General features: G+C 41.7%; 3 non-coding genes across 3 annotated transcripts; all 3 read right to left on the reverse strand.

Moving 5' to 3' along the window:
• Positions 1 to 2,127: 2,127 nt before the first annotated feature.
• TRNAV-CAC (transfer RNA valine (anticodon CAC)) lies at positions 2,128 to 2,200 on the reverse strand. Its single transcript has one exon. It is a non-coding gene; the product is annotated as a tRNA-Val (tRNA).
• A 7,108-nt stretch (positions 2,201 to 9,308) lies between these two features.
• Positions 9,309 to 9,381, reverse strand: TRNAV-CAC (transfer RNA valine (anticodon CAC)). The gene has a single exon. It is a non-coding gene; the product is annotated as a tRNA-Val (tRNA).
• A 9,484-nt stretch (positions 9,382 to 18,865) lies between these two features.
• Positions 18,866 to 18,938, reverse strand: TRNAV-CAC (transfer RNA valine (anticodon CAC)). The gene has a single exon. It is a non-coding gene; the product is annotated as a tRNA-Val (tRNA).
• Between the last annotated feature and the right edge of the window lie 3,548 nt (positions 18,939 to 22,486).

The raw sequence follows: 22,486 nt of genomic DNA on the forward strand, positions 1-22,486 counted from the left end.
ACTACTGCGAAGAAAAAATTGATGTTGGTTTTGAAACGCAAACTTCAAAACAACTTGAAAAGAGTACCAAGAAAAGGGCTCGTCCGGGATTTGAACCCGGGACCTCTCGCACCCAAAGCGAGAATCATACCCCTAGACCAACGAGCCCTCAAAATCCTCTTACCTCTCAAAAGCTAATACCGGCTCTAAGCCCGCAATGAAGATCATGCTGGTATCTTTATGATGCTTGGTCTGTGAATACGCATGAAAGTCAGTCTCAACTTACCCTTTCTCAAACGATAGCACTATCATTTACAAGTGTCTCCTTTTATTCCGTCCCAGCTTTGGACACGTCTTACAGGAAGTCAGCCCTTATTTATATATTTCTGCAGTGGCTGAAGCTTAATGAGAAAGAATAACAAGTTGTTCATAACAACCTAAGAAACACATTGTGCATTTTCTCTCAAATACTCCTTCACTTTGTGCCAAAAGAAATACCAAGGTGAATACCTAGGCCACAGATTCAAGCTAAAGATCTTCCTGCTGAATGCAAGGCGCAATAAAAACTGCATATCGCTGGACTAAAGCATTCCTTGCATAGCCTCTAACATCATAACATAACTGAGCTGCTAGCAGCAAGCTAACCAATACCTTTCTGAAATGAGAATGACATGTGCTTATCTGCTCAATCAGTGCTCAATGAGGCTCGATCAGGCGAGATTTAGAAAAGGTGGAAAGGGTCCAAGTGGATGCCCCTTCCTTTTTAGGGTGGGTCCTGCTGACTATCATAGGATTGCTTGTAAAAGTGGCCAGGGTCAGAGGAAAAGCTGCCAACACTTCTTAGCGTTCTCTATAGATGCAGCCATTTTCTGTGACTGTAATTTCGGCCTTTTCCCAGAAGTCTCTATTCTGCCTATGCAAATTAACAAAAGCAGTGCTTATTCCTCACTTGATCAAATGTCCTTCCTGTCCAGAAAGCTCTGATTAAGCATGCTTATTTTCTTTTTCTGGGATATTTTAAATTGTTTCGCTGTCCAGTCTGTGGCAGTAGAAAGCTGCTTATGATGCCAGGTTTTGATGAATCCCCAAGGTACAAGTACAGAGGAATATGTCAGTCTCTAGGATATGGAACTTTTAGCTAACACATCACAATATGTGATGCTTGCCAAGAAAACACTACATTCTGGAGCGCTGATGATCAGAACATTCTGCTCCTGAAGGATAGAAAAGACAGCTTGATTGAAATAAAGTCTGTTTATATTGACGCTCTCTCTCTCCCTATATATACATACATGCGTACACACACACACACAGGTATGTCATGCATTTCTTCAGATTTGTTTCAACCATTTACCATTTATTGGAGAATCCCTACTTTTCAAGTGACTGCAAATGAAGTCATCTCTGGCACTTTTTGTGCAAAGTAAGAGACACACATGACACCTTTTTATAAAAGTCATCGGTTTCTTTGTTACTGTGTACTTTCAAAGCATGGGGCTTTCACACGTCAGGTAAACCTGATTACCACTACACAACAAAAGCAGATGCAGCTTTCTTATCTATGTCGTGATAGAACAGTTGTGAATTGAGTAGAAGAAGGGCCCTGATGTGATACTTATTACATGCAGCCTGTAAGATAGTCAAACATGCAGGCTAGGAAGGAAGATGCAAATATCAATGTATTAGAAAAACACCTAAAGGCGAGTGATATGCTTTCATTCATGCATGGCTAGGAAAAATCGCCATACTGTTGCAAACATTCTTACACCACCAACTGGAAATAAATGATTCTGACATTAAACGTAAAGGTGACAATGCATTTGTATCATCACCTTGAGAAGGATCATCTTGGAATTGAGCCGAGGGCCTCTGCACTCAAAGCCAGAAACACTCCACTAAAATAAGATTCCTGTTGGTGCCAACAATTCTCCATGTTAATGCTTGTTCTAGGTGAGCAGTGAACCGATTGCAGGGCTCTTTTGAAGGCAAGGTCTGAGAACCAACAGATACATCCACACGCTGATTACTTTAGTGTTTTGAGAGAATTCCCTTTCTTGGAACGAGATTGCATGAAATAATCTTCAGGGCTTGGACAATTCCATGGCAAAACAGCACCTATCAACATTGTAGCCAACACAATATAACAACTGTTTCTGCCCGGTTTCGAACCGGGGACCTTTCGCGTGTGAGGCGAACGTGATAACCACTACACTACAGAAACAGATACCTACAGTTGATTTTTCTGTAATGAAACTGCTCCGAACTGGCTATTCCATGGGCCTCTGGCTTTAGATTTCTTTCATGCAACCTGCCCGACATCCCTAGCTGAACGCTCGTACATGCCATGCAAGACCAGATGTTTGGTATTAGCTCAGACTGGGCAGGGCTGAAGCATGAGACTCTAGCAAAGAATTATCCACTACTGCAAAGAAAAAATTGATGTTGGTTTTGAAACGCAAACTTCAAAACAACTTGAAAAGAATACCAAGAAAAGGGCTCGTCCGGGATTTGAACCCGGGACCTCTCGCACCCAAAGCGAGAATCATACCCCTAGACCAACGAGCCCTCAAAATCCTCTTACCTCTCAAAAGCTAATACCGGCTCTAAGCCCGCAATGAAGATCATGCTGGTATCTTTATGATGCTTGGTCTGTGAATACGCATGAAAGTCAGTCTCAACTTACCCTTTCTCAAACGATAGCACTATCATTTACAAGTGTCTCCTTTTATTCCGTCCCAGCTTTGGACACGTCTTACAGGAAGTCAGCCCTTATTTATATATTTCTGCAGTGGCTGAAGCTTAATGAGAAAGAGTAACAAGTTGTTCATAACAACATAAGAAACACATTGTGCATTTTCTCTCAATTACTCCTTCACTTTGTGCCAAAAAAAATACCAAGGTGAATACCTAGGCCACAGATTCAAGCTAAAGATCTTCCTGCTGAATGCAAGGTGCAATAAAAACTGCATATCGCTGGACTAAAGCATTCCTTGCATAGCCTCTAACATCATAACATAACTGAGCTGCTAGCAGCAAGCTAACCAATACCTTTCTGAAATGAGAATGACATGTGCTTATCTGCTCAATCAGTGCTCGATCAGGCGAGATTTAGAAAAGGTGGAAAGGGTCCAAGTGGATGCCCCTTCCTTTTTAGGGTGGGTCCTGCTGACTATCATAGGATTGCTTGTAAAAGTGGCCAGGGTCAGAGGAAAAGCTGCCAACACTTCTTAGCGTTCTCTATAGATGCAGCCATTTTCTGTGACTGTAATTTCGGCCTTTTCCCAGAAGTCTCTATTCTGCCTATGCAAATTAACAAAAGCAGTGCTTATTCCTCACTTGCTCAAATGTCCTTCCTGTCCAGAAAGCTCTGATTAAGCATGCTTATTTTCTTTTTCTGGGATATTTTAAATTGTTTCGCTGTCCAGTCTGTGGCAGTAGAAAGCTGCTTATGATGCCAGGTTTTGATGAATCCCCAAGGTACAAGTACAGAGGAATATATCAGTCTCTAGGATATGGAACTTTTAGCTAACACATCACAATATGTGATGCTTGCCAAGAAAACACTACATTCTGGAGCGCTGATGATCAGAACATTCTGCTCCTGAAGGATAGAAAAGACAGCTTGATTGAAATAAAGTCTGTTTATATTGACGCTCTCTCTCTCCCTATATATACATACATGCGTACACACACACACACAGGTATGTCATGCATTTCTTCAGATTTGTTTCAACCATTTACCATTTATTGGAGAATCCCTACTTTTCAAGTGACTGCAAATGAAGTCATCTCTGGCACTTTTTGTGCAAAGTAAGAGACACACATGACACCTTTTTATAAAAGTCATCGGTTTCTTTGTTACTGTGTACTTTCAAAGCATGGGGCTTTCACACGTCAGGTAAACCTGATTACCACTACACAACAAAAGCAGATGCAGCTTTCTTATCTATGTCGTGATAGAACAGTTGTGAATTGAGTAGAAGAAGGGCCCTGATGTGATACTTATTACATGCAGCCTGTAAGATAGTCAAACATGCAGGCTAGGAAGGAAGATGCAAATATCAATGTATTAGAAAAACACCTAAAGGCGAGTGATATGCTTTCATTCATGCATGGCTAGGAAAAATCGCCATACTGTTGCAAACATTCTTACACCACCAACTGGAAATAAATGATTCTGACATTAAACGTAAAGGTGACAATGCATTTGTATCATCACCTTGAGAAGGATCATCTTGGAATTGAGCCGAGGGCCTCTGCACTCAAAGCCAGAAACACTCCACTAAAATAAGATTCCTGTTGGTGCCAACAATTCTCCATGTTAATGCTTGTTCTAGGAGAGCAGTGAACCGATTGCAGGGCTCTTTTGAAAGCAAGGTCTGAGAACCAACAGATACATCCACACGCCGATTACTTTAGTGTTTTGAGAGAATTCCCTTTCTTGGAACGAGATTGCATGAAATAATCTTCAGGGCTTGGACAATTCCATGGCAAAACGGCACCTATCAACATTGTAGCCAACACAATATAACAACTGTTTCTGCCCGGTTTCAAACCGGGGACCTTTCGCGTGTGAGGCAAACGTGATAACCACTACACTACAGAAACAGATACCTACAGTTGATTTTTCTGTAATGAAACTGCTCCGAACTGGCTATTCCATGGGCCTCTGGCTTTAGATTTCTTTCATGCAACCTGCCCGACATCCCTAGCTGAACGCTCGTACATGCCATGCAAGACCAGATGTTTGGTATTAGCTCAGACTGGGCAGGGCTGAAGCATGAGACTCTAGCAAAGAATTATCCACTACTGCAAAGAAAAAATTGATGTTGGTTTTGAAACGCAAACTTCAAAACAACTTGAAAAGAGTACCAAGAAAAGGGCTCGTCCGGGATTTGAACCCGGGACCTCTCGCACCCAAAGCGAGAATCATACCCCTAGACCAACGAGCCCTCAAAATCCTCTTACCTCTCAAAAGCTAATACCGGCTCTAAGCCCGCAATGAAGATCATGCTGGTATCTTTATGATGCTTGGTCTGTGAATACGCATGAAAGTCAGTCTCAACTTACCCTTTCTCAAACGATAGCACTATCATTTACAAGTGTCTCCTTTTATTCCGTCCCAGCTTTGGACACGTCTTACAGGAAGTCAGCCCTTATTTATATATTTCTGCAGTGGCTGAAGCTTAATGAGAAAGAGTAACAAGTTGTTCATAACAACATAAGAAACACATTGTGCATTTTCTCTCAAATACTCCTTCACTTTGTGCCAAAAGAAATACCAAGGTGAATACCTAGGTCACAGATTCAAGCTAAAGATCTTCCTGCTGAATGCAAGGCGCAATAAAAACTGCATATCGCTGGACGAAAGCATTCCTTGCATAGCCTCTAACATCATAACATAACTGAGCTGCTAGCAGCAAGCTAACCAATACCTTTCTGAAATGAGAATGACATGTGCTTATCTGCTCAATCAGTGCTCAATTAGGCTCGATCAGGCGAGATTTAGAAAAGGTGGAAAGGGTCCAAGTGGATGCCCCTTCCTTTTTAGGGTGGGTCCTGCTGACTATCATAGGATTGCTTGTAAAAGTGGCCAGGGTCAGAGGAAAAGCTGCCAACACTTCTTAGCGTTCTCTATAGATGCAGCCATTTTCTGTGACTGTAATTTCGGCCTTTTCCCAGAAGTCTCTATTCTGCCTATGCAAATTAACAAAAGCAGTGCTTATTCCTCACTTGCTCAAATGTCCTTCCTGTCCAGAAAGCTCTGATTAAGCATGCTTATTTTCTTTTTCTGGGATATTTTAAATTGTTTCGCTGTCAAGTCTGTGGCAGTAGAAAGCTGCTTATGATGCCAGGTTTTGATGAATCCCCAAGGTACAAGTACAGAGGAATATATCAGTCTCTAGGATATGGAACTTTTAGCTAACACATCACAATATGTGATGCTTGCCAAGAAAACACTACATTCTGGAGTGCTGATGATCAGAACATTCTGCTCCTGAAGGATAGAAAAGACAGCTTGATTGAAATAAAGTCTGTTTATATTGACGCTCTCTCTCTCCCTATATATACATACATGCGTACACACACACACACAGGTATGTCATGCATTTCTTCAGATTTGTTTCAACCATTTACCATTTATTGGAGAATCCCTACTTTTCAAGTGACTGCAAATGAAGTCATCTCTGGCACTTTTTGTGCAAAGTAAGAGACACACATGACACCTTTTTATAAAAGTCATCGGTTTCTTTGTTACTGTGTACTTTCAAAGCATGGGGCTTTCACACGTCAGGTAAACCTGATTACCACTACACAACAAAAGCAGATGCAGCTTTCTTATCTATGTCGTGATAGAACAGTTGTGAATTGAGTAGAAGAAGGGCCCTGATGTGATACTTATTACATGCAGCCTGTAAGATAGTCAAACATGCAGGCTAGGAAGGAAGATGCAAATATCAATGTATTAGAAAAACACCTAAAGGCGAGTGATATGCTTTCATTCATGCATGGCTAGGAAAAATCGCCATACTGTTGCAAACATTCTTACACCACCAACTGGAAATAAATGATTCTGACATTAAACGTAAAGGTGACAATGCATTTGTATCATCACCTTGAGAAGGATCATCTTGGAATTGAGCCGAGGGCCTCTGCACTCAAAGCCAGAAACACTCCACTAAAATAAGATTCCTGTTGGTGCCAACAATTCTCCATGTTAATGCTTCTTCTAGGTGAGCAGTGAACTGATTGCAGGGCTCTTTTGAAAGCAAGGTCTGAGAACCAACAGATACATCCACACGCCGATTACTTTAGTGTTTTGAGAGAATTCCCTTTCTTGGAACGAGATTGCATGAAATAATCTTCAGGGCTTGGACAATTCCATGGCAAAACGGCACCTATCAACATTGTAGCCAACACAATATAACAACTGTTTCTGCCCGGTTTCAAACCAGGGACCTTTCGCGTGTGAGGCAAACGTGATAACCACTACACTACAGAAACAGATACCTACAGTTGATTTTTCTGTAATGAAACTGCTCCGAACTGGCTATTCCATGGGCCTCTGGCTTTAGATTTCTTTCATGCAACCTGCCCGACATCCCTAGCTGAACGCTCGTACATGCCATGCAAGACCAGATGTTTGGTATTAGCTCAGACTGGGCAGGGCTGAAGCATGAGACTCTAGCAAAGAATTATCCACTACTGCAAAGAAAAAATTGATGTTGGTTTTGAAACGCAAACTTCAAAACAACTTGAAAAGAGTACCAAGAAAAGGGCTCGTCCGGGATTTGAACCCGGGACCTCTCGCACCCAAAGCGAGAATCATACCCCTAGACCAACGAGCCCTCAAAATCCTCTTACCTCTCAAAAGCTAATACCGGCTCTAAGCCCGCAATGAAGATCATGCTGGTATCTTTATGATGCTTGGTCTGTGAATACGCATGAAAGTCAGTCTCAACTTACCCTTTCTCAAACGATAGCACTATCATTTACAAGTGTCTCCTTTTATTCCGTCCCAGCTTTGGACACGTCTTACAGGAAGTCAGCCCTTATTTATATATTTCTGCAGTGGCTGAAGCTTAATGAGAAAGAGTAACAAGTTGTTCATAACAACATAAGAAACACATTGTGCATTTTCTCTCAAATACTCCTTCACTTTGTGCCAAAAGAAATACCAAGGTGAATACCTAGGCCACAGATTCAAGCTAAAGATCTTCCTGCTGAATGCAAGGCGCAATAAAAACTGCATATCGCTGGACTAAAGCATTCCTTGCATAGCCTCTAACATCATAACATAACTGAGCTGCTAGCAGCAAGCTAACCAATACCTTTCTGAAATGAGAATGACATGTGCTTATCTGCTCAATCAGTGCTCAATGAGGCTCGATCAGGCGAGATTTAGAAAAGGTGGAAAGGGTCCAAGTGGATGCCCCTTCCTTTTTAGGGTGGGTCCTGCTGACTATCATAGGATTGCTTGTAAAAGTGGCCAGGGTCAGAGGAAAAGCTGCCAACACTTCTTAGCGTTCTCTATAGATGCAGCCATTTTCTGTGACTGTAATTTCGGCCTTTTCCCAGAAGTCTCTATTCTGCCTATGCAAATTAACAAAAGCAGTGCTTATTCCTCACTTGCTCAAATGTCCTTCCTGTCCAGAAAGCTCTGATTAAGCATGCTTATTTTCTTTTTCTGGGATATTTTAAATTGTTTCGCTGTCCAGTCTGTGGCAGTAGAAAGCTGCTTATGATGCCAGGTTTTGATGAATCCCCAAGGTACAAGTACAGAGGAATATGTCAGTCTCTAGGATATGGAACTTTTAGCTAACACATCACAATATGTGATGCTTGCCAAGAAAACACTACATTCTGGAGCGCTGATGATCAGAACATTCTGCTCCTGAAGGATAGAAAAGACAGCTTGATTGAAATAAAGTCTGTTTATATTGACGCTCTCTCTCTCCCTATATATACATACATGCGTACACACACACACACAGGTATGTCATGCATTTCTTCAGATTTGTTTCAACCATTTACCATTTATTGGAGAATCCCTACTTTTCAAGTGACTGCAAATGAAGTCATCTCTGGCACTTTTTGTGCAAAGTAAGAGACACACATGACACCTTTTTATAAAAGTCATCGGTTTCTTTGTTACTGTGTACTTTCAAAGCATGGGGCTTTCACACGTCAGGTAAACCTGATTACCACTACACAACAAAAGCAGATGCAGCTTTCTTATCTATGTCGTGATAGAACAGTTGTGAATTGAGTAGAAGAAGGGCCCTGATGTGATACTTATTACATGCAGCCTGTAAGATAGTCAAACATGCAGGCTAGGAAGGAAGATGCAAATATCAATGTATTAGAAAAACACCTAAAGGCGAGTGATATGCTTTCATTCATGCATGGCTAGGAAAAATCGCCATACTGTTGCAAACATTCTTACACCACCAACTGGAAATAAATGATTCTGACATTAAACGTAAAGGTGACAATGCATTTGTATCATCACCTTGAGAAGGATCATCTTGGAATTGAGCCGAGGGCCTCTGCACTCAAAGCCAGAAACACTCCACTAAAATAAGATTCCTGTTGGTGCCAACAATTCTCCATGTTAATGCTTGTTCTAGGTGAGCAGTGAACCGATTGCAGGGCTCTTTTGAAGGCAAGGTCTGAGAACCAACAGATACATCCACACGCTGATTACTTTAGTGTTTTGAGAGAATTCCCTTTCTTGGAACGAGATTGCATGAAATAATCTTCAGGGCTTGGACAATTCCATGGCAAAACAGCACCTATCAACATTGTAGCCAACACAATATAACAACTGTTTCTGCCCGGTTTCGAACCGGGGACCTTTCGCGTGTGAGGCGAACGTGATAACCACTACACTACAGAAACAGATACCTACAGTTGATTTTTCTGTAATGAAACTGCTCCGAACTGGCTATTCCATGGGCCTCTGGCTTTAGATTTCTTTCATGCAACCTGCCCGACATCCCTAGCTGAACGCTCGTACATGCCATGCAAGACCAGATGTTTGGTATTAGCTCAGACTGGGCAGGGCTGAAGCATGAGACTCTAGCAAAGAATTATCCACTACTGCAAAGAAAAAATTGATGTTGGTTTTGAAACGCAAACTTCAAAACAACTTGAAAAGAATACCAAGAAAAGGGCTCGTCCGGGATTTGAACCCGGGACCTCTCGCACCCAAAGCGAGAATCATACCCCTAGACCAACGAGCCCTCAAAATCCTCTTACCTCTCAAAAGCTAATACCGGCTCTAAGCCCGCAATGAAGATCATGCTGGTATCTTTATGATGCTTGGTCTGTGAATACGCATGAAAGTCAGTCTCAACTTACCCTTTCTCAAACGATAGCACTATCATTTACAAGTGTCTTCTTTTATTCCGTCCCAGCTTTGGACACGTCTTACAGGAAGTCAGCCCTTATTTATATATTTCTGCAGTGGCTGAAGCTTAATGAGAAAGAGTAACAAGTTGTTCATAACAACATAAGAAACACATTGTGCATTTTCTCTCAAATACTCCTTCACTTTGTGCCAAAAAAAATACCAAGGTGAATACCTAGGCCACAGATTCAAGCTAAAGATCTTCCTGCTGAATGCAAGGCGCAATAAAAACTGCATATCGCTGGACTAAAGCATTCCTTGCATAGCCTCTAACATCATAACATAACTGAGCTGCTAGCAGCAAGCTAACCAATACCTTTCTGAAATGAGAATGACATGTGCTTATCTGCTCAATCAGTGCTCGATCAGGCGAGATTTAGAAAAGGTGGAAAGGGTCCAAGTGGATGCCCCTTCCTTTTTAGGGTGGGTCCTGCTGACTATCATAGGATTGCTTGTAAAAGTGGCCAGGGTCAGAGGAAAAGCTGCCAAGACTTCTTAGCGTTCTCTATAGATGCAGCCATTTTCTGTGACTGTAATTTCGGCCTTTTCCCAGAAGTCTCTATTCTGCCTATGCAAATTAACAAAAGCAGTGCTTATTCCTCACTTGCTCAAATGTCCTTCCTGTCCAGAAAGCTCTGATTAAGCATGCTTATTTTCTTTTTCTGGGATATTTTAAATTGTTTCGCTGTCCAGTCTGTGGCAGTAGAAAGCTGCTTATGATGCCAGGTTTTGATGAATCCCCAAGGTACAAGTACAGAGGAATATATCAGTCTCTAGGATATGGAACTTTTAGCTAACACATCACAATATGTGATGCTTGCCAAGAAAACACTACATTCTGGAGCGCTGATGATCAGAACATTCTGCTCCTGAAGGATAGAAAAGACAGCTTGATTGAAATAAAGTCTGTTTATATTGACGCTCTCTCTCTCCCTATATATACATACATGCGTACACACACACACACAGGTATGTCATGCATTTCTTCAGATTTGTTTCAACCATTTACCATTTATTGGAGAATCCCTACTTTTCAAGTGACTGCAAATGAAGTCATCTCTGGCACTTTTTGTGCAAAGTAAGAGACACACATGACACCTTTTTATAAAAGTCATCGGTTTCTTTGTTACTGTGTACTTTCAAAGCATGGGGCTTTCACACGTCAGGTAAACCTGATTACCACTACACAACAAAAGCAGATGCAGCTTTCTTATCTATGTCGTGATAGAACAGTTGTGAATTGAGTAGAAGAAGGGCCCTGATGTGATACTTATTACATGCAGCCTGTAAGATAGTCAAACATGCAGGCTAGGAAGGAAGATGCAAATATCAATGTATTAGAAAAACACCTAAAGGCGAGTGATATGCTTTCATTCATGCATGGCTAGGAAAAATCGCCATACTGTTGCAAACATTCTTACACCACCAACTGGAAATAAATGATTCTGACATTAAACGTAAAGGTGACAATGCATTTGTATCATCACCTTGAGAAGGATCATCTTGGAATTGAGCCGAGGGCCTCTGCACTCAAAGCCAGAAACACTCCACTAAAATAAGATTCCTGTTGGTGCCAACAATTCTCCATGTTAATGCTTGTTCTAGGTGAGCAGTGAACCGATTGCAGGGCTCTTTTGAAAGCAAGGTCTGAGAACCAACAGATACATCCACACGCTGATTACTTTAGTGTTTTGAGAGAATTCCCTTTCTTGGAACGAGATTGCATGAAATAATCTTCAGGGCTTGGACAATTCCATGGCAAAACGGCACCTATCAACATTGTAGCCAACACAATATAACAACTGTTTCTGCCCGGTTTCAAACCGGGGACCTTTCGCGTGTGAGGCAAACGTGATAACCACTACACTACAGAAACAGATACCTACAGTTGATTTTTCTGTAATGAAACTGCTCCGAACTGGCTATTCCATGGGCCTCTGGCTTTAGATTTCTTTCATGCAACCTGCCCGACATCCCTAGCTGAACGCTCGTACATGCCATGCAAGACCAGATGTTTGGTATTAGCTCAGACTGGGCAGGGCTGAAGCATGAGACTCTAGCAAAGAATTATCCACTACGGCAAAGAAAAAATTGATGTTGGTTTTGAAACGCAAACTTCAAAACAACTTGAAAAGAGTACCAAGAAAAGGGCTCGTCCGGGATTTGAACCCGGGACCTCTCGCACCCATAGCGAGAATCATACCCCTAGACCAACGAGCCCTCAAAATCCTCTTACCTCTCAAAAGCTAATACCGGCTCTAAGCCCGCAATGAAGATCATGCTGGTATCTTTATGATGCTTGGTCTGTGAATACGCATGAAAGTCAGTCTCAACTTACCCTTTCTCAAACGATAGCACTATCATTTACAAGTGTCTCCTTTTATTCCGTCCCAGCTTTGGACACGTCTTACAGGAAGTCAGCCCTTATTTATATATTTCTGCAGTGGCTGAAGCTTAATGAGAAAGAGTAACAAGTTGTTCATAACAACATAAGAAACACATTGTGCATTTTCTCTCAAATACTCCTTCACTTTGTGCCAAAAGAAATACCAAGGTGAATACCTAGGTCACAGATTCAAGCTAAAGATCTTCCTGCTGAATGCAAGGCGCAATAAAAACTGCATATCGCTGGACGAAAGCATTCCTTGCATAGCCTCTAACATCATAACATAACTGAGCTGCTAGCAGCAAGCTAACCAATACCTTTCTGAAATGAGAATGACATGTGCTTATCTGCTCAATCAGTGCTCAATCAGGCCAGATTTAGAAAAGGTGGAAAGGGTCCAAGTGGATGCCCCTTCCTTTTTAGGGTGGGTCCTGCTGACTATCATAGGATTGCTTGTAAAAGTGGTCAGGGTCAGAGGAAAAGCTGCCAACACTTCTTAGCGTTCTCTATAGATGCAGCCATTTTCTGTGACTGTAATTTCGGCCTTTTCCCAGAACTCTCTATTCTGCCTATGCAAATTAACAAAAGCAGTGCTTATTCCTCACTTGCTCAAATGTCCTTCCTGTCCAGAAAGCTCTGATTAAGCATGCTTATTTTCTTTTTCTGGGATATTTTAAATTGTTTCGCTGTCAAGTCTGTGGCAGTAGAAAGCTGCTTATGATGCCAGATTTTGATGAATCCCCAAGGTACAAGTACAGAGGAATATATCAGTCTCTAGGATATGGAACTTTTAGCTAACACATCACAATATGTGATGCTTGCCAAGAAAACACTACATTCTGGAGCGCTGATGATCAGAACATTCTGCTCCTGAAGGATAGAAAAGACAGCTTGATTGAAATAAAGTCTGTTTATATTGACGCTCTCTCTCTCCCTATATATACATACATGCGTACACACACACACACACAGGTATGTCATGCATTTCTTCAGATTTGTTTCAACCATTTACCATTTATTGGAGAATCCCTACTTTTCAAGTGACTGCAAATGAAGTCATCTCTGGCACTTTTTGTGCAAAGTAAGAGACACACATGACACCTTTTTATAAAAGTCATCGGTTTCTTTGTTACTGTGTACTTTCAAAGCATGGGGCTTTCACACGTCAGGTAAACCTGATTACCACTACACAACAAAAGCAGATGCAGCTTTCTTATCTATGTCGTGATAGAACAGTTGTGAATTGAGTAGAAGAAGGGCCCTGATGTGATACTTATTACATGCAGCCTGTAAGATAGTCAAACATGCAGGCTAGGAAGGAAGATGCAAATATCAATGTATTAGAAAAACACCTAAAGGCGAGTGATATGCTTTCATTCATGCATGGCTAGGAAAAATCGCCATACTGTTGCAAACATTCTTACACCACCAACTGGAAATAAATGATTCTGACATTAAACGTAAAGGTGACAATGCATTTGTATCATCACCTTGAGAAGGATCATCTTGGAATTGAGCCGAGGGCCTCTGCACTCAAAGCCAGAAACACTCCACTAAAATAAGATTCCTGTTGGTGCCAACAATTCTCCATGTTAATGCTTGTTCTAGGTGAGCAGTGAACCGATTGCAGGGCTCTTTTGAAAGCAAGGTCTGAGAACCAACAGATACATCCACACGCCGATTACTTTAGTGTTTTGAGAGAATTCCCTTTCTTGGAACGAGATTGCATGAAATAATCTTCAGGGCTTGGACAATTCCATGGCAAAACGGCACCTATCAACATTGTAGCCAACACAATATAACAACTGTTTCTGCCCGGTTTCAAACCAGGGACCTTTCGCGTGTGAGGCAAACGTGATAACCACTACACTACAGAAACAGATACCTACAGTTGATTTTTCTGTAATGAAACTGCTCCGAACTGGCTATTCCATGGGCCTCTGGCTTTAGATTTCTTTCATGCAACCTGCCCGACATCCCTAGCTGAACGCTCGTACATGCCATGCAAGACCAGATGTTTGGTATTAGCTCAGACTGGGCAGGGCTGAAGCATGAGACTCTAGCAAAGAATTATCCACTACTGCAAAGAAAAAATTGATGTTGGTTTTGAAATGCAAACTTCAAAACAACTTGAAAAGAGTACCAAGAAAAGGGCTCGTCCGGGATTTGAACCCGGGACCTCTCGCACCCAAAGCGAGAATCATACCCCTAGACCAACGAGCCCTCAAAATCCTCTTACCTCTCAAAAGCTAATACCGGCTCTAAGCCCGCAATGAAGATCATGCTGGTATCTTTATGATGCTTGGTCTGTGAATACGCATGAAAGTCAGTCTCAACTTACCCTTTCTCAAACGATAGCACTATCATTTACAAGTGTCTCCTTTTATTCCGTCCCAGCTTTGGACACGTCTTACAGGAAGTCAGCCCTTATTTATATATTTCTGCAGTGGCTGAAGCTTAATGAGAAAGAGTAACAAGTTGTTCATAACAACATAAGAAACACATTGTGCATTTTCTCTCAAATACTCCTTCACTTTGTGCCAAAAGAAATACCAAGGTGAATACCTAGGCCACAGATTCAAGCTAAAGATCTTCCTGCTGAATGCAAGGCGCAATAAAAACTGCATATCGCTGGACTAAAGCATTCCTTGCATAGCCTCTAACATCATAACATAACTGAGCTGCTAGCAGCAAGCTAACCAATACCTTTCTGAAATGAGAATGACATGTGCTTATCTGCTCAATCAGTGCTCAATCAGGCCAGATTTAGAAAAGGTGGAAAGGGTCCAAGTGGATGCCCCTTCCTTTTTAGGGTGGGTCCTGCTGACTATCATAGGATTGCTTGTAAAAGTGGTCAGGGTCAGAGGAAAAGCTGCCAACACTTCTTAGCGTTCTCTATAGATGCAGCCATTTTCTGTGACTGTAATTTCGGCCTTTTCCCAGAACTCTCTATTCTGCCTATGCAAATTAACAAAAGCAGTGCTTATTCCTCACTTGCTCAAAGGTCCTTCCTGTCCAGAAAGCTCTGATTAAGCATGCTTATTTTCTTTTTCTGGGATATTTTAAATTGTTTCGCTGTCCAGTCTGTGGCAGTAGAAAGCTGCTTATGATGCCAGGTTTTGATGAATCCCCAAGGTACAAGTACAGAGGAATATATCAGTCTCTAGGATATGGAACTTTTAGCTAACACATCACAATATGTGATGCTTGCCAAGAAAACACTACATTCTGGAGCGCTGATGATCAGAACATTCTGCTCCTGAAGGATAGAAAAGACAGCTTGATTGAAATAAAGTCTGTTTATATTGACGCTCTCTCTCTCCCTATATATACATACATGCGTACACACACACACACAGGTATGTCATGCATTTCTTCAGATTTGTTTCAACCATTTACCATTTATTGGAGAATCCCTACTTTTCAAGTGACTGCAAATGAAGTCATCTCTGGCACTTTTTGTGCAAAGTAAGAGACGCACATGACACCTTTTTATAAAAGTCATCGGTTTCTTTGTTACTGTGTACTTTCAAAGCATGGGGCTTTCACACGTCAGGTAAACCTGATTACCACTACACAACAAAAGCAGATGCAGCTTTCTTATCTATGTCGTGATAGAACAGTTGTGAATTGAGTAGAAGAAGGGCCCTGATGTGATACTTATTACATGCAGCCTGTAAGATAGTCAAACATGCAGGCTAGGAAGGAAGATGCAAATATCAATGTATTAGAAAAACACCTAAAGGCGAGTGATATGCTTTCATTCATGCATGGCTAGGAAAAATCGCCATACTGTTGCAAACATTCTTACACCACCAACTGGAAATAAATGATTCTGACATTGAACGTAAAGGTGACAATGCAATTGTATCATCACCTTGAGAAGGATCATCTTGGAATTGAGCCGAGGGCCTCTGCACTCAAAGCCAGAAACACTCCACTAAAATAAGATTCCTGTTGGTGCCAACAATTCTCCATGTTAATGCTTGTTCTAGGTGAGCAGTGAACCGATTGCAGGGCTCTTTTGAAAGCAAGGTCTGAGAACCAACAGATACATCCACACGCCGATTACTTTAGTGTTTTGAGAGAATTCCCTTTCTTGGAACGAGATTGCATGAAATAATCTTCAGGGCTTGGACAATTCCATGGCAAAACGGCACCTATCAACATTGTAGCCAACACAATATAACAACTGTTTCTGCCCGGTTTCGAACCGGGGACCTTTCGCGTGTGAGGCAAACGTGATAACCACTACACTACAGAAACAGATACCTACAGTTGATTTTTCTGTAATGAAACTGCTCCGAACTGGCTATTCCATGGGCCTCTGGCTTTAGATTTCTTTCATGCAACCTGCCCGACATCCCTAGCTGAACGCTCGTACATGCCATGCAAGACCAGATGTTTGGTATTAGCTCAGACTGGGCAGGGCTGAAGCATGAGACTCTAGCAAAGAATTATCCACTACTGCGAAGAAAAAATTGATGTTGGTTTTGAAACGCAAACTTCAAAACAACTTGAAAAGAGTACCAAGAAAAGGGCTCGTCCGGGATTTGAACCCGGGACCTCTCGCACCCAAAGCGAGAATCATACCCCTAGACCAACGAGCCCTCAAAATCCTCTTACCTCTCAAAAGCTAATACCGGCTCTAAGCCCGCAATGAAGATCATGCTGGTATCTTTATGATGCTTGGTCTGTGAATACGCATGAAAGTCAGTCTCAACTTACCCTTTCTCAAACGATAGCACTATCATTTACAAGTGTCTCCTTTTATTCCGTCCCAGCTTTGGACACGTCTTACAGGAAGTCAGCCCTTATTTATATATTTCTGCAGTGGCTGAAGCTTAATGAGAAAGAGTAACAAGTTCATAACAACATAAGAAACACATTGTGCATTTTCTCTCAAATACTCCTTCACTTTGTGCCAAAAGAAATACCAAGGTGAATACCTAGGCCACAGATTCAAGCTAAAGATCTTCCTGCTGAATGCAAGGCGCAATAAAAACTGCATATCGCTGGACTAAAGCATTCCTTGCATAGCCTCTAACATCATAACATAACTGAGCTGCTAGCAGCAAGCTAACCAATACCTTTCTGAAATGAGAATGACATGTGCTTATCTGCTCAATCAGTGCTCAATGAGGCTCGATCAGGCGAGATTTAGAAAAGGTGGAAAGGGTCCAAGTGGATGCCCCTTCCTTTTTAGGGTGGGTCCTGCTGACTATCATAGGATTGCTTGTAAAAGTGGCCAGGGTCAGAGGAAAAGCTGCCAACACTTCTTAGCGTTCTCTATAGATGCAGCCATTTTCTGTGACTGTAATTTCGGCCTTTTCCCAGAAGTCTCTATTCTGCCTATGCAAATTAACAAAAGCAGTGCTTATTCCTCACTTGCTCAAATGTCCTTCCTGTCCAGAAAGCTCTGATTAAGCATGCTTATTTTCTTTTTCTGGGATATTTTAAATTGTTTCGCTGTCCAGTCTGTGGCAGTAGAAAGCTGCTTATGATGCCAGGTTTTGATGAATCCCCAAGGTACAAGTACAGAGGAATATGTCAGTCTCTAGGATATGGAACTTTTAGCTAACACATCACAATATGTGATGCTTGCCAAGAAAACACTACATTCTGGAGCGCTGATGATCAGAACATTCTGCTCCTGAAGGATAGAAAAGACAGCTTGATTGAAATAAAGTCTGTTTATATTGACGCTCTCTCTCTCCCTATATATACATACATGCGTACACACACACACACAGGTATGTCATGCATTTCTTCAGATTTGTTTCAACCATTTACCATTTATTGGAGAATCCCTACTTTTCAAGTGACTGCAAATGAAGTCATCTCTGGCACTTTTTGTGCAAAGTAAGAGACACACATGACACCTTTTTATAAAAGTCATCGGTTTCTTTGTTACTGTGTACTTTCAAAGCATGGGGCTTTCACACGTCAGGTAAACCTGATTACCACTACACAACAAAAGCAGATGCAGCTTTCTTATCTATGTCGTGATAGAACAGTTGTGAATTGAGTAGAAGAAGGGCCCTGATGTGATACTTATTACATGCAGCCTGTAAGATAGTCAAACATGCAGGCTAGGAAGGAAGATGCAAATATCAATGTATTAGAAAAACACCTAAAGGCGAGTGATATGCTTTCATTCATGCATGGCTAGGAAAAATCGCCATACTGTTGCAAACATTCTTACACCACCAACTGGAAATAAATGATTCTGACATTAAACGTAAAGGTGACAATGCATTTGTATCATCACCTTGAGAAGGATCATCTTGGAATTGAGCCGAGGGCCTCTGCACTCAAAGCCAGAAACACTCCACTAAAATAAGATTCCTGTTGGTGCCAACAATTCTCCATGTTAATGCTTGTTCTAGGTGAGCAGTGAACCGATTGCAGGGCTCTTTTGAAGGCAAGGTCTGAGAACCAACAGATACATCCACACGCTGATTACTTTAGTGTTTTGAGAGAATTCCCTTTCTTGGAACGAGATTGCATGAAATAATCTTCAGGGCTTGGACAATTCCATGGCAAAACAGCACCTATCAACATTGTAGCCAACACAATATAACAACTGTTTCTGCCCGGTTTCGAACCGGGGACCTTTCGCGTGTGAGGCGAACGTGATAACCACTACACTACAGAAACAGATACCTACAGTTGATTTTTCTGTAATGAAACTGCTCCGAACTGGCTATTCCATGGGCCTCTGGCTTTAGATTTCTTTCATGCAACCTGCCCGACATCCCTAGCTGAACGCTCGTACATGCCATGCAAGACCAGATGTTTGGTATTAGCTCAGACTGGGCAGGGCTGAAGCATGAGACTCTAGCAAAGAATTATCCACTACTGCAAAGAAAAAATTGATGTTGGTTTTGAAACGCAAACTTCAAAACAACTTGAAAAGAATACCAAGAAAAGGGCTCGTCCGGGATTTGAACCCGGGACCTCTCGCACCCAAAGCGAGAATCATACCCCTAGACCAACGAGCCCTCAAAATCCTCTTACCTCTCAAAAGCTAATACCGGCTCTAAGCCCGCAATGAAGATCATGCTGGTATCTTTATGATGCTTGGTCTGTGAATACGCATGAAAGTCAGTCTCAACTTACCCTTTCTCAAACGATAGCACTATCATTTACAAGTGTCTCCTTTTATTCCGTCCCAGCTTTGGACACGTCTTACAGGAAGTCAGCCCTTATTTATATATTTCTGCAGTGGCTGAAGCTTAATGAGAAAGAGTAACAAGTTGTTCATAACAACATAAGAAACACATTGTGCATTTTCTCTCAAATACTCCTTCACTTTGTGCCAAAAAAAATACCAAGGTGAATACCTAGGCCACAGATTCAAGCTAAAGATCTTCCTGCTGAATGCAAGGCGCAATAAAAACTGCATATCGCTGGACTAAAGCATTCCTTGCATAGCCTCTAACATCATAACATAACTGAGCTGCTAGCAGCAAGCTAACCAATACCTTTCTGAAATGAGAATGACATGTGCTTATCTGCTCAATCAGTGCTCGATCAGGCGAGATTTAGAAAAGGTGGAAAGGGTCCAAGTGGATGCCCCTTCCTTTTTAGGGTGGGTCCTGCTGACTATCATAGGATTGCTTGTAAAAGTGGCCAGGGTCAGAGGAAAAGCTGCCAACACTTCTTAGCGTTCTCTATAGATGCAGCCATTTTCTGTGACTGTAATTTCGGCCTTTTCCCAGAAGTCTCTATTCTGCCTATGCAAATTAACAAAAGCAGTGCTTATTCCTCACTTGCTCAAATGTCCTTCCTGTCCAGAAAGCTCTGATTAAGCATGCTTATTTTCTTTTTCTGGGATATTTTAAATTGTTTCGCTGTCCAGTCTGTGGCAGTAGAAAGCTGCTTATGATGCCAGGTTTTGATGAATCCCCAAGGTACAAGTACAGAGGAATATATCAGTCTCTAGGATATGGAACTTTTAGCTAACACATCACAATATGTGATGCTTGCCAAGAAAACACTACATTCTGGAGCGCTGATGATCAGAACATTCTGCTCCTGAAGGATAGAAAAGACAGCTTGATTGAAATAAAGTCTGTTTATATTGACGCTCTCTCTCTCCCTATATATACATACATGCGTACACACACACACACAGGTATGTCATGCATTTCTTCAGATTTGTTTCAACCATTTACCATTTATTGGAGAATCCCTACTTTTCAAGTGACTGCAAATGAAGTCATCTCTGGCACTTTTTGTGCAAAGTAAGAGACACACATGACACCTTTTTATAAAAGTCATCGGTTTCTTTGTTACTGTGTACTTTCAAAGCATGGGGCTTTCACACGTCAGGTAAACCTGATTACCACTACACAACAAAAGCAGATGCAGCTTTCTTATCTATGTCGTGATAGAACAGTTGTGAATTGAGTAGAAGAAGGGCCCTGATGTGATACTTATTACATGCAGCCTGTAAGATAGTCAAACATGCAGGCTAGGAAGGAAGATGCAAATATCAATGTATTAGAAAAACACCTAAAGGCGAGTGATATGCTTTCATTCATGCATGGCTAGGAAAAATCGCCATACTGTTGCAAACATTCTTACACCACCAACTGGAAATAAATGATTCTGACATTAAACGTAAAGGTGACAATGCATTTGTATCATCACCTTGAGAAGGATCATCTTGGAATTGAGCCGAGGGCCTCTGCACTCAAAGCCAGAAACACTCCACTAAAATAAGATTCCTGTTGGTGCCAACAATTCTCCATGTTAATGCTTGTTCTAGGTGAGCAGTGAACCGATTGCAGGGCTCTTTTGAAAGCAAGGTCTGAGAACCAACAGATACATCCACACGCTGATTACTTTAGTGTTTTGAGAGAATTCCCTTTCTTGGAACGAGATTGCATGAAATAATCTTCAGGGCTTGGACAATTCCATGGCAAAACGGCACCTATCAACATTGTAGCCAACACAATATAACAACTGTTTCTGCCCGGTTTCAAACCGGGGACCTTTCGCGTGTGAGGCAAACGTGATAACCACTACACTACAGAAACAGATACCTACAGTTGATTTTTCTGTAATGAAACTGCTCCGAACTGGCTATTCCATGGGCCTCTGGCTTTAGATTTCTTTCATGCAACCTGCCCGACATCCCTAGCTGAACGCTCGTACATGCCATGCAAGACCAGATGTTTGGTATTAGCTCAGACTGGGCAGGGCTGAAGCATGAGACTCTAGCAAAGAATTATCCACTACGGCAAAGAAAAAATTGATGTTGGTTTTGAAACGCAAACTTCAAAACAACTTGAAAAGAGTACCAAGAAAAGGGCTCGTCCGGGATTTGAACCCGGGACCTCTCGCACCCATAGCGAGAATCATACCCCTAGACCAACGAGCCCTCAAAATCCTCTTACCTCTCAAAAGCTAATACCGGCTCTAAGCCCGCAATGAAGATCATGCTGGTATCTTTATGATGCTTGGTCTGTGAATACGCATGAAAGTCAGTCTCAACTTACCCTTTCTCAAACGATAGCACTATCATTTACAAGTGTCTCCTTTTATTCCGTCCCAGCTTTGGACACGTCTTACAGGAAGTCAGCCCTTATTTATATATTTCTGCAGTGGCTGAAGCTTAATGAGAAAGAGTAACAAGTTGTTCATAACAACATAAGAAACACATTGTGCATTTTCTCTCAAATACTCCTTCACTTTGTGCCAAAAGAAATACCAAGGTGAATACCTAGGTCACAGATTCAAGCTAAAGATCTTCCTGCTGAATGCAAGGCGCAATAAAAACTGCATATCGCTGGACGAAAGCATTCCTTGCATAGCCTCTAACATCATAACATAACTGAGCTGCTAGCAGCAAGCTAACCAATACCTTTCTGAAATGAGAATGACATGTGCTTATCTGCTCAATCAGTGCTCAATCAGGCCAGATTTAGAAAAGGTGGAAAGGGTCCAAGTGGATGCCCCTTCCTTTTTAGGGTGGGTCCTGCTGACTATCATAGGATTGCTTGTAAAAGTGGTCAGGGTCAGAGGAAAAGCTGCCAACACTTCTTAGCGTTCTCTATAGATGCAGCCATTTTCTGTGACTGTAATTTCGGCCTTTTCCCAGAACTCTCTATTCTGCCTATGCAAATTAACAAAAGCAGTGCTTATTCCTCACTTGCTCAAATGTCCTTCCTGTCCAGAAAGCTCTGATTAAGCATGCT

The sequence above is a fragment of the Triturus cristatus genome, chromosome 8 (assembly GCF_964204655.1).
Source record: "Triturus cristatus chromosome 8, aTriCri1.1, whole genome shotgun sequence".
In the NCBI taxonomy this organism is placed as follows: domain Eukaryota; kingdom Metazoa; phylum Chordata; class Amphibia; order Caudata; family Salamandridae; genus Triturus; species Triturus cristatus.